Source organism: Canis lupus, chromosome 17 (assembly GCF_003254725.2).
Source record: "Canis lupus dingo isolate Sandy chromosome 17, ASM325472v2, whole genome shotgun sequence".
Lineage (NCBI taxonomy): Eukaryota > Metazoa > Chordata > Mammalia > Carnivora > Canidae > Canis > Canis lupus.
This window is the reverse complement of record NC_064259.1, coordinates 50,321,076-50,334,271: the sequence shown is the minus strand read 5'-3', so window position 1 is coordinate 50,334,271 and position 13,196 is coordinate 50,321,076. Positions and strand designations below refer to the sequence as shown.

Genomic DNA, 13,196 nt, shown 5'->3' with positions numbered 1-13,196 from the left:
AGACCCTTGAGAACAGTTCTGTGGTTATAAGAGACCAACAAATGTAATCAGGAGAATGAAACATCTTAATAGAGTAATTTGAACTAACTAATCCTTCAGAATTGCATGATCTTAATCTGTGTAAAACAGAATTTTAAAGGGTTTCTTCTTCTGAACTTTCATAAAAAGGAAATGTAACCCACTCGGCTTTATAAAACAGATTCAGATGGTGTGGTTTCAATCCATGCAAAGAAGTGGAAAGTGTGACTATGTGGAGTCAGTGACATAAGTATTAAACCACACGGTGCTAGAGCTGAAAGTGACCTTAGTCACGACTCAGGGAAATGAGGCTGGAAGACAAAAGATTTGTTTGAGGTCACAAGGCTAGTTAGTGGTCAAGTAGAAGCTCAATGTGTAATCTCCTAAATCCAGAAGAGAAATCTTCCTACTACACCAATAGATCCTCAAAGCATGACAAAGTATTTCCCCCACAAAAGGTTCTGTTGTTGAATACATGGGAAACACTGTTGTCATGGAGCCTTGTAGGTACACAATGCACATTAAGAGAATAAAAATTGAGAGAAATCTTTTTTAAGGAAACTTCTTTATTTGGTTTAACCCAGCATGTTCCAAAATATTTCACAATGGAACTTCCACTATTTTTTAAATAATGCTCAGTGTCATCCTAAGACACAAAGCTTAAGAAGTATGGTCTCTCAAAATATGCATTTCTTAATCAATATTTGACATTTCCCCTCAGTGACAGGCAGAAATTAGTTCTGGAGAAAATCAGAGTCTCCAAATATTCTGAATGAGATTAAGAAATTCAAGATAAATAAATATTAAGAATGTTAGTGCAGGCACTGGTTAAATGAGACAATTACAATAGGACAGAGAAAAACTTGAATTATGGGAGCCAGTTTCTGCCAAGAAAATGAAAAGAATCTACATTCCAGAGATTTGAATCAATGGACAAGCTTGTTTCCATGCATAATATTCACTGATATTTTGGTTTGACTTACATAAAATATACATGGCTTCAGTAACAAACTGAAAAAGAGAGGTTACCCAAAAACATTTAATTTATGTTTGTACATAAAATATCCTATCCTCCAAGCATATGAGAACCTCAATTAGATAAAAGTCTTTCAAAAGTAAGAAGTTCTTTTCCACTTTCAAGCAAATCACACAAAAAAGGATTAAGGACTCTGGGGAAGCACAAAAGAAGGGAGAACTTCCTAGAGCTTTCATATTTAAAAAAAGCAAGCCCTACACTAGAGTGATCACTTGTCTTTTAATCCTGTCCTTTTTAGTACAGCAAAACTAAAAGCTTTCATAAGGTGGTCTTAATCTATTCAATCCCAAATCATTTATTTTTCTTCACAATGGATAAAATACTACCAGTATATCAAAAGCAATCAAGAGGAGCCACATTCAAGTACTGTCATTTAAACTTGAAATGATACAAAACTGAAAGTATCCTAGGGAAGTAATTTTAGATCTTCTGTGATGTGTTCTTTTTAGGTGCTGCCGGATTTTCCTAACAATGTAAAGAAACGCAGTTTGGGCCAAATAGGTAAATTTAGATAGCAAACCCTATAGCTAGAAATCAAAGCACGGCAAATTGTAGTCCAAGGCTTTACCAGTACTTGAGGTCTCTCAAAATGATCAAGGCTTCTGTCTGTAAAAGAATAGTCAGGGCAGATCTGCTAAGCAGAAGCAGCCAAGTTGGAAACACGGAATCTCAGGTGGAACAATGAAATATTAAAATATGAATGAAAATGAAAATTACCATGGATCTAAACTCTGTTATGGGACTGGCAGGAAGTGGGAAAGAGTAAATATAGATAGAACTATATAAATGTATGCAATATATGCTAAAATTAAAATGTAACACTAAAGTCCGTGAAAAACAACAACAAAAGCCCTTCAGAGCTCTGTCCTAACATGCGCAACTATTTCACCAGGACCATTTATTCTGTCCCTCCAAAGACAACCTTTATAACCATGAACCAAAGCAGCAGCAGACTGATCTCTGCCATCTGTGTTGGATTGGGAGAGGAGGATACCAAGCAGACAAGTAGACCTTAGAAAGCACTAGGTGTTTTCTTTTTCTTAATTGTTGACTTTGTGACTAATTTTTATATACTTAATGACATCTTTCTCAAGATTCCTTCATATATATCCTTCTCTGATTTCCTAATATAGAGAAATTAAGCAAGATTTCTTCCTCAAGCCCTCTTCTCTTTCCACTCTGACCACTCTCCCAAGACTCAGTAGCACATCGCCTATACTGCTTGTTGGTTCTACTGCCGCCTCACTTCCAACAGACCTAAAATGGAACTCATCACCTTCTCAATAGAATTCCCCTGCATATTAGGGCCAGGCTTCTCTTAAGCCACAGAATTCATCACACAAATTGAACATGAGGGAAACCGGGAGAAAAAATTTAAACAAGTACAAATCCCAATACCATCCCAACTTCCCTTAGACTCCAGCATAATGGAAGCTGAATCTAATTTTCCAATGTGCTTATCCAGTACTCTCCACCATGAATCTTCAACTTGGATCAAACTCTACCACATAATACATTAGAAACAGTATGCCATTTCTCTACTGGATGACCTCTCCCTGCCTACATCCAACCTGTCCTCTGAATCCCAACTAGAACTCTTTTCCCTTAGGAAGCCTCCTTTCGCTGTGCTAACTCAGAGTGCACCCTCTCCATATCCCTACTGTCCGCCAAATGTGTACTGAATGTCTCTTGGTACCAGGCATTGTGCTGCATCCCAGGCCTACAAAGAATCAGATGGAGTCCCTGACTTGTGAACCTCACCTCATACTGTTACAGGAAGCAAAGAGAGGCAAATAAGTGGCTGAAATTTAGTGCAATAAGCATAATAACAGAAACACAGATGCATAATTAGACATAGGAGGAAGTAATCATATCTGCTTGGAGGGAATTCCAAATAGGCTCCACAGACGAAGGAGTAGCAACCTGTGCTTTTTTTTGCCAAGGAAGATAGGTAAAAGAATAAGCGTGAGAAACGATCATCATGTGTGAAATAACATTACCCACCCAAGGAATAAGTAATTCTGTATGAAAGCACAGGTGATAAAGAACTACCAAGAGATAAAGAAGCCATACAAAGTGGTCTGAAGTTTGCTAGTAGGCAAGGGAGAAACAACGAAAGAATGCAAGCAGAGGCAGACCTGGATCAGCTTTACAATTCAGGCAAATCCTCCAGGAGCCGAGGAGCAGTCAACTGGGAGAAGACAAGGACTAGAAACAGAAAACCCAATATAGATCACTAGGACAGTCCAAATAACAATGAGGACTTGAATTAAGGTAGGAGCAGACAGATGACTGGCAGAAGCAACAGAATTTACTGATTTCAATGCAATACCTGGAAGAGAGGAAGGAAAAATAAGACTATTCTGGTCTTGATGACTAAAGGATGAGGTCTTCCAAACAGAAGAACCACAGAAATAATAAGTTGAAGGAGGATAGAAAAGAGGTATTCAGTAAACCTGTCAGGTAGTCAGGTTAAAAAAAAAAAAAGACAGGACAGCACTTTAGTGGGTAACTCTTCTCTTTGAGGATAGGAAACACATTTCATCATTCATCACTCATCCCCCAAACCCAGATATGGTGACACATACATAGTAAATTTAGATAAATGTTTACTATATAAAGGCAATGGATAACAAAAGAAATATATTAAGAATGAGATTTGGCTTAATTAAAGAGATGATTTGGATGTTCTCCTACCTAATAAAAAAGGGGAAAAACAGAAAGAAAAAAAAAAGAGAGAAGGAGTAAACACCCGTAAGAACTATCTGAACTGGACTATTAACCTAGTATGTCTACATATAAAAAAATGTCTACATATGTTAATAAATAAAGTTTTATTGTGAAATACAACTTCCAAGGGTACCTAGCAGTAAAACTCAGTTGAAATTCTGTGAATCAAATAGCAGAGGCTCCGGTCTTTATCAACCTAATACTGACCTCTAGTGGATTAAAGAAATACATTAAAATGACCTTCAGAATCAGAAACTAGCTGAAGAGAGGTCTCTAGGTGTATAGGTTTGGAGGCCTGACAGGATTATATGAGCTTCAATTATAGATAGATAGATAGATAGATAGATAGATAGATAGATAGATAGATAGATCGATCGATCAAGGGAGGGGGGAAGCTTCTTAGAGTTAAGACAAGTCTATTTTTTTAATTTATTTCTTATTGGTGTTCAATTTGCCAACATATAGAATAACACCCAGTGCTCATCCCATCAAGTGCCCCCCTCAGTGCCCATCACCCAGCCACCCCCAAGGCAAGTCTTTAAATTTAAGCTCTACAATTTAGTAATTCTATAACTTTGGGTAAATTCTTTCCTTCTCTGTGTAACATCCCTATCTATTTAAAAAAAAAAAAAAGATTAAAAGAAATGTATCTCAGAGCTGTCACAAGGTTTAAATTAGATAATGTTATGTAAAGTACCTTGAATTAAAAGACAAGTCAAACAGAAAAAAAAAAAAAAACACTAAGAATTTTAAGCTGCGCCTGTCTTCCCTCTAAAAATGAGATAGGAACCTTGTTTTAAGGTCTAGGAGAGAAGCATCTAAGCTAGCAATATTTAGATGCATAATCATTAATGGCATCTAATACTGCTACTCATTGCCACTCAATGTTGTATTTGTATTACATTTCAAGTCTTAGATCTCTATTCAGGACACACCTTGTACTCCAGATCCTCTCAGTCTCAGCTTATTCCAGCTAGAGCATCAGCAACCTGTTTTGAGTGCCACAGAGTAGAACCTAAAACCAGCTTTCACACTTACACCACATCTCTAGCTTCCTGTCATCACAAGAACTGTTCAGCATTCATGATTCTCAGCCCAGAAGTGAGACTGCCCTTGACCAAAGAGCTAAATGCTTCCCCGTTCTGCCCCTCCCACTGTTGTCAGTTCCATATGGCTTCTCAGAAGGCCTCATGGATCAAGGAATCAGACTGCCCTACAATGCACCATTGTACAGATTCTACCAACTTTTCTTCTCACCCTTCCTGACCCCTATTCCAATAGATCATGTGCTTAAATAAACCACTCAAATACAACCTCCTATGTTTCCCTCAGGGAAACCAAAGCTAAAATAACATCTCATACAACAATAAAATGAAGTAGAACTACGACCCTACAACCCCCTCTTTATGTCTTAAGCCCAAATGATAACCATGAAAATAACTGGCCAGATCAAGATACAAAAACTCTGAAGTTGTCTCTCTGAGTCTCACCAAACAAGGGAGATGCAAAAGAGAGGCAATATCACAACAAAGTTTCTTCATATTTACCAGCACTAGCTCTGGCAACTAGCATGCTTTGGCAACCAGCTCCAACATCTGATTCAAACAAATAGAAAACAAAACAGAAGATAGTGATTCAAAACTGAGGAAAAAGAACATATCAAGATCATATTTAAAAAGTTATTTTTGCATAGTAGAGTCCATAAGGACATGTATATATGTATATACATGTATGAGTACTTTGTATGATACTTTAAAGGAAGGATAAATAGTTTTTCGTGTACCTTAATCAGATCCCAAAGAATTTCCATCAGTGGGATGAGTAATCTAGGATTATGATACCCTTCGAACTTTTTTTCATTGAGGAAGATAGTCACTATATTATTTTAAAATTATAACTGAGATCCTGAGCCCTTTGAAAGTTTCCAGTTCATATTTAAACCTGTATTTCCTTGAGGGGAGTAGTTTTAGCACTAACAAAACTCACTGCAATAAGATGTACTACATGTAGGGTATTACACTTTGTATGATGCAATAGTAAAATTTTATGCAATTCTCTTGTATATTAGGATAATTCTCAGCTCTTTTTATTTTTTTTCTCAGCTCTTTTTAAAGACTGTTTTTCCTTTGTCAATACACAAATGGACAGACCACATATACACAAACATGTTAATTACAGTTAACTGTAAAATAAATTAGAAAAAAATAAAAAAGGTATCAAAATCTCCATTCAGTAATATCAGTAATTTTGATGAATGACAACCCAACATACAAAGATTTCTGTACATGTGACAGATTGCTCTTTTTGCTTATCTATATTTTCTATTTATCAGCAATTCACATTTATATTGGTAGGCCAAAAAAAAGAACCATACTAAATAAATTTCTTGTAATCTGCTTTCCCTCATAAATGTATCACAAATATCTTTCTCTGCAAATAAAAACATGTATAACAACATTTGCATGGTATTGCATTTAAAAGAACACATGTTTATTTAAACATAGCCTACTATAAGATATTTATATTGCTCCCAATATTTTGCTGTTTAATAATGCTGTATAGACTATCTTCAGAACTAAACTTTTGTGTATATCCTTCATTATTTTATAGGGGAATTCCTAGAAGTAGAAAATGTAGATAGATGAAAGTATAAGTGCTACACATAATACTGAGAAACTGCCCTCCAGAAAAACTATGCCACTTCATAGTAGCACATCTAAGTGTATGAATGCTTATTTCCCAGCCCCTACAGAATCACTAGACATGACTACCCTCTGCCCATTGAATATAAAGGTTTCTAAACATGACAACAAAAGGCAGAAGCTGTAATATAAAATATAGTTAGATTTGACTATGTAAAAAAAATTTTAATTTCCACTCTACAATTTCATTAGTATTTATTTTCCTCTAGTCCTTCTATGATTTACTTTACAATAATATGTTTAATCCTTCTACAACTTTACCTTGAGTGTTACATAGAGGTGTAACCTCTCACTCAAATAATTACTTATTCCACTTTGATTTTTTAGAAAACTTCATCTTTATCCAACTAATTTATTTCATTTTAAATGTCTGCCAAGTGAAAAAAATAAATAAATAAATAAATAAATAAATAAATAAATAAATAAATGTCTGCCAAGTGAATATAAGTTCATGTTTTTAAAAATCTGAGAATACTAAAATTATTTTATGAGAAACAGTAGCACCCACTTATGCTTTTTCTCACCCTCAATTCTGTTCTGTAGAGTTAATATTTTTACATCCACATCTCTAAAAAATACCCTATACTTTTAAAATTTATATAAAAAAGTGGGGGAGGGGGGACATCAGGATGGCTCAGCAGTTGATCCTCTGCCTTTGGCTCAGGGCGTGGTCCCAGGATCCAGAATGGAGTCCCATATCGGGCTCCTTGCCAGGAGCCTGCTTCTCCCTCTGCCTGTGTCTCTGCCTCTATCTCTCTTTCTGTGTCTCTCATAAATAAATAAATAAAATCTATTTTAAAAATAAAATAAATACCCTATACTTTATGGTAAAAACTTAGCTCACTTAAAAATCCAGACCCCTTACCTTATCGCTTCTTCAATTATCTTCCCAGCATAGTATTTTAAGTTAAAGCAATAATCATGTTAATCATTATGTCAGGTAAGCATTCTATCTCCCCACAGAGCCAAGTATATATGCAATGATTACATATATTTAGTTATAGTTTTCTGTTTTGATTATAGCTTTTGTTTTTGAGTTTCAAATTCTCTTTTAATTCTGTAATGTAACATTCTAATGATAATAATCTTTGTGTCTTCAAAAAGGTTATCATAATAAGTATAATAGGCACCGTATCCAGACTGTATTATTCCTAAAGGCATAAGTAACCTGAGTTGATTGTCCTAGAGGGCTGCTTAATAAATGTCATTCCAGAGGGGACTTACTTTCATCTTTCACTGGAGTTAGAGCCATAGTTTCCTAAATTCTGTACATCTTCAAGTGATTCTTTTTTTTTCCTTCAGATTATTTATTTATTTTAGAGAGATGATGGAGTAGAGGGAGAGGAAGGGAGAATCTCAAGCAGACTCCAGGCTAAGCACTGAGCCCAACACAGGGCTCAATCTCATGACCCTGAGATCACGACTTGAGCCAAAACCAAGAGTCAGATGCTTAACCCATTGCACCACCCAGGCATCCCTCTTTAAGTAATTCTTAAGAAGTGACACATGAAAGTTAAATTTCCTGAGTCCTTGAAGTCTAAAAATGACTAATCATTCTTCACATAAACTGATAAAATAATTAACTGAGTAAAGAATTCAAGGTTCCTCAGATTATTCAAGACATTGTTCCATTGTCTTCTAGCATCCATTATTGCTAATGAGAAAGATTATGCCATTTTGAACTTCATTCTTTTGTATATGATACTACTTTTTCTCTCTGGAAGCTTTTCAAATCTCTTTACTCTATGTGTTCTAAACTTCACAATGGCATACCTTGGTGTAAATCTTTACTTCATCCATTCTGCTGGGTAAGTAATATATATCCATGAACCTGATAATTTGAGTCTTTCAGAATAAAGGGAATTTTCTTATATTACGGCTCTGATAATTTTTTCCCTTTATCTGGAATTCCTAATGGATACTGAATTCTCCTGTAAAACCTCCTGATGATCTCCGTAACATTTTTATTTTTTTTTTTTTTTTTTTTTTTTCCGTAACATTTTTAAATAAAAGTCAAATCTTTAATTTTTGAGAATACCAATTAGTTTTTTTTAAACATATTATTCTGTTTCTGCATTGTCTGTTCTCTCCTGATAATTTTTCTTATTGTTACTTGTTTTCACATATTGGTAGATCTGGGTGTCTCTCTTTCCAGTTGGATATTTTTCCCTCAACTGTCTGTTAATCCTTGAGCAGCCATTCATGTTTAACAATAAGTCACTTAAGAGCTTACAGAAAGGTCTGTGAGCATGGGAAGCCTTGTCAACCAACAGGCTTCAACTTTAGGGAGTTCAAGGAGGGAAATAACCTCTTTGCTGATGAAATCCAAATGGTGCTCCATGGCAGTCTTTTATGAATTTCCCTAGAAAGGAATCTTCTAATCTTCCACCTAAGAATTAAAGTACAAATATTCCATGCATGGAGCAGAAGGAAGAAGAGGAAATGACTGTTTTGTATATTAATTTTCAACAAATCACACTATTTTAAACCCCTCATCTTAACCCACCATCTATATTTTTTTAAGATTTACTTATTTGAGAGAAAAAGTGCTCGTGAGTGAGAGAGAGCAGGGGTGGGAGGTACAGATGAAGAGGGAGAGAGAATCTAAAGTAGACTCCCGGCTGAGTGGGGAGCCCACTGAGATCATGACCCGAACTGATATCAAGACACTGACACTCAACCAATTGAGCCACCCAGGCACACCCCCACTCCCATCTATTATTAACTCACATCTCAAATCTCAGCTTCTTAGGAGTTATCAATATGAACTGGACGGTTTTCTCCTTTCCATGGGTACTTTTGTTTATACTTCCACTTATGGCTGCATACACCCTGCTATATTAGTTACCACTCTTCCCAGTGCTTTCTCTTTTTTTTTTCTTCCACCTTTATTGAGGTATTACTGATATATAACTTACATAGTTCAAGTGGACAATGTGCTGTTCTGATATGCATACATATTGCAATATGATTACCACAATATGTTACTTAACATCTCCATCCATTCACATAATTATCATTTTTGTGTGTGGTGATAACATATATGACCTGCTCTCCTAACAACTTTCAAATATATAATATTGTTAATTTTAGTGACCATGCTGTATATTAGATCCCCAGAATTTACTCATCTAATAGCTGGAAATTTGTGTCCTCTGACCAACAGCCTACCCATTTCCCCCAGCTCCTAGGCTCTAAACATCACTACTTTTACCTTCTATTTCTATAAAATTGATGTTTTACATTTCACATATAAGTGATACCATATAGCTTTTATCTTTCACTATCTGACTTATTTAACTTAAGATAATGCATTCCAGGTCATTCCATGTTGTCACAACAGGCAGGATTTCCTTCTTTTTATGGCTGAACAATATTCTATAGTATATATATGCTACATTTCTTTATCTGTTCACCCACTGATGGACACTTAGGTTGTTTCCATGTTTTGGCTATTGAGAATAATGTCTCCAGCTTTGGTTCTTTTTCAGGATAGCTTTGGCTATTCAAGTTCTTTTGTAATTCCATACAAATTTTAGGACAATTTTTGTTTGTTTGTTTTTTGGGTTTTGTTTTGTTTTGTTTTTACTATTTCTTTGAAAACTGCCATTGGGCTTTTGATAGGAATTGCACTGAATCTGTAGATCACTTTGGGTACTAAGGACATTTTAACAATATTAATTCTTCCAACCAATAAACATGGGTTATGTTTTTTTAATTATTTCTGTCTTCTTCAGTTTCTTTTATCAATGTCTTACAATTTTCAGTATATAGATATTTCACCTCCATGGTTACATTTATTCCTATTTTATTATGCTTGATGCTACTGTAAATAAAACTGCTTTCCTTTTTTCTTTTACAGATAGTACAGTTAGTATACAGAAATGAAACTGATTTGGGGGTGTTGATATTATATCCTGCAACTGTGATGAATTTATTAGTTTTGATGGTTATTTTATAAAAACTATAAAGATTTTCTACATATAAGATCATATCATCTGTAAACAGAAACAGTTTTACTGCATTCTAATTTGGATGACTTATTTATTTTTCTTCACTAATCTCTCTGGGTAGGATTTCCAGTACTATGTTGAAGAGGAGCACTGAGAGTGAGCACCTTGTCTTCTTCCTGATTTCAGCACAAAAGTTTTCGACCCTTCACTGTTAGATGTTAGCTGTGGGTTTGTCACATACAGCCTTTATTGGAGCACCTGGGTGCTGCAGTCAGTTAGTCGTCCAACTCTTGGTTTCAGCTCCAATCGGGACCTCAAGGTCATAATATCAAGCCCCACACCTTGGGCTCTGTGCTCATTCTCTCTCCCTCTCCCTTTCCCCTCCTACTCGTGCTCACTTGTGTTCATGCTCACTCTCTCTCTAAAATAAATAAATAAATATTATATATATATATAATATATATATATTATATATATATCCTTTATTATACTCTGGTACATTTCTTCCATATCAATTTGTTGAGAGTTTTATGATGAAATGATGTTTTATTTTGACAAGTGCTTTTTCTGCATCTATTGAGATGACCATATAATCTTTACCTTTCATTCTACTAATATGATATATCACATTTATTGACTTGACTATGTTGAACCATCCACACATCCCAAGGATGAATGATACTTGATCATGGTATATGATCCTTTTAATGTGCTGATGAATTTGTCTGGTAATATTTTGTTGACAGTTTTTCATCTATATTTATCAGGGATATTCACCTGTAGAGCTCTTTTCCCCTACTGTCCTTATCTGAGTAATACTGGCCTCATTAAATGAGTGTGAGGGTATTCCTTCCTCTTAAGATTTTTGGAAAAGTTTAAGAAGGATCGATGTTAATTCTTCTTTAGATGTTTGGTAGAATTCATCAGTGAAGCCATCTGGTCCTATACTTTTCTTTGTTGGCAGGTTTTTGATTACTGCTTCAATCTCCTTACTTACTACTGTCTATTCAAATTTTTTTATTTCTTCCTGATCCAGTCATGGTAAGTTGTATGTTTCTATAAATTTATCTGTTTCTTCTAGGTTATCCAATTTGTTTGCAATTACGCATTTCTTATTATCATATTTCAGGGGTGTCAGTTGTAATGTCTCCTTTTGCAATTCTGATTTTATTTGACTCTTCTGTATTTTTTTTCTTCATCTAGCCTAAGGTGTGTCAATTTTGCTCATCTTTTCCAAAAAACTGTTCATACTTTCAGTGGTATTTTCTATTACTTTTCTGGTCTCTGTTTTCTGGTCTTCTCTTTTCTGGTCTCTTTCTTACTTCTGCTTTGATCTTTGTTATTTCTTTCCTTCTCTTAACTGTGGGCTTAGTTTTGTTGGGTTGTTTTTTGTTCCCTAATTCCTTAAGGTGTAAAGTTAGGTTGTCTGTTTATCATCTTTATATTTTCTTTTTTTTTTATAAATCTATTTTTTATTGGTGTTCAATTTGCCAACATATAGAACAACACCCAGTACTCATCCCACCAAGTACCCCCTCAGTGACCGTCACCCAGTCACGCCCACCTCCCTTTCCACCACCCCTAGTTCATTTCCCAGAGTTAGGAGTCTCTCATGTTCTGTCTCCCTCACTGATATTGCCCACTCATTTTTTCTCCTTTCCACTTTATTCCCATTCACTATTTTTTATATTCCCCAAATGAATGAGACCATATAATGTTTGTCCTTTTCCGACTGATTTATTTCACTCAGCATAATACCCTCCAGTTCCATCCACGTCGAAGCAAATGGTGGGTATTTGTCGTTTCTAATGGCTGAGTAATATTCCATTGTATACATAAACCACATCTTCTTTATCCATTCATCTTTCGATGGACACCGAGGCTCCTTCCACAGTTTGGCTATTGTGGACATTGCGGCTAAAAACATCGGGGTGCAGGTGTCCCGGCGTTTCACTGCATCTGTATCTTTGGGGTAAATCCCCAACAGTGCAATTGCTGGGTCGTAGGGCGGGTCTATTTTTAACTCTTTGAGGAACCTCCACGCAGTTTTCCAGAGTGGCTGCACCAGTTCACATTCCCACCAACAGTGCAAGAGGGTTCCCCTTTTTCCACATCCTCTCCAACATTTGTGGTTTCCTGCCTTGTTAATTTTCCCCATTCTCAATGGTATGAGGTGGTATATCTCATTGTGGTTTTGATTTGTATTTCCCCGATGGCAAGTGATGCAGAGCATTTTCTCATGTGCTTGTTGGCCATGTCTATGTCTTCCTCTGTGAGATTTCTCTTCATGTCTTTTGCCCATTTCATGATTGGATTGTTTGTTTCTTTGGTGTTGAGTTTAATAAGTTCTTTATGGATCTTGGAAAATAGCCCTTTATCTGATACATCATTTGCAAATATCTTTTCCTATTCTGTAGGTTGTCTTTTAGTTTTGTTGACTGTATCTTTTGCTGTGCAAAAGCTTCTTATCTTGATGAAGTCCCAATAGTTCATTTTTGCTTTTGTTTCTCTTGCCTTCGTGGATGCATCTTGCAAGAAGTTACTGTGGCCAAGTTCAAAAAGGGTGTTGCCTGTGTTCTCCTCTAGGATTTTGATGGAATCTTGTCTCACATTTAGATCTTTCATCCATTTTGAGTTTATCTTTGTGTATGGTGAAAGAGAGTGGTCTAGTTTCATTCTTCTGCATGTGGATATCCAATTTTCCCAGCACCATTTATTGAAGAGACTGTCTTTTTTTCAGTGGATAGTCTTTCCTCC

General features: G+C 35.7%; 1 protein-coding gene across 10 annotated transcripts in view; it reads right to left on the bottom strand.

The window, feature by feature from the left end:
* Positions 1-13,196, bottom strand: part of EXOC6B (exocyst complex component 6B) — a 615,592-nt gene that overhangs the window by 368,324 nt on the left and 234,072 nt on the right. The gene's annotated exons all lie outside the window — the stretch shown is intronic.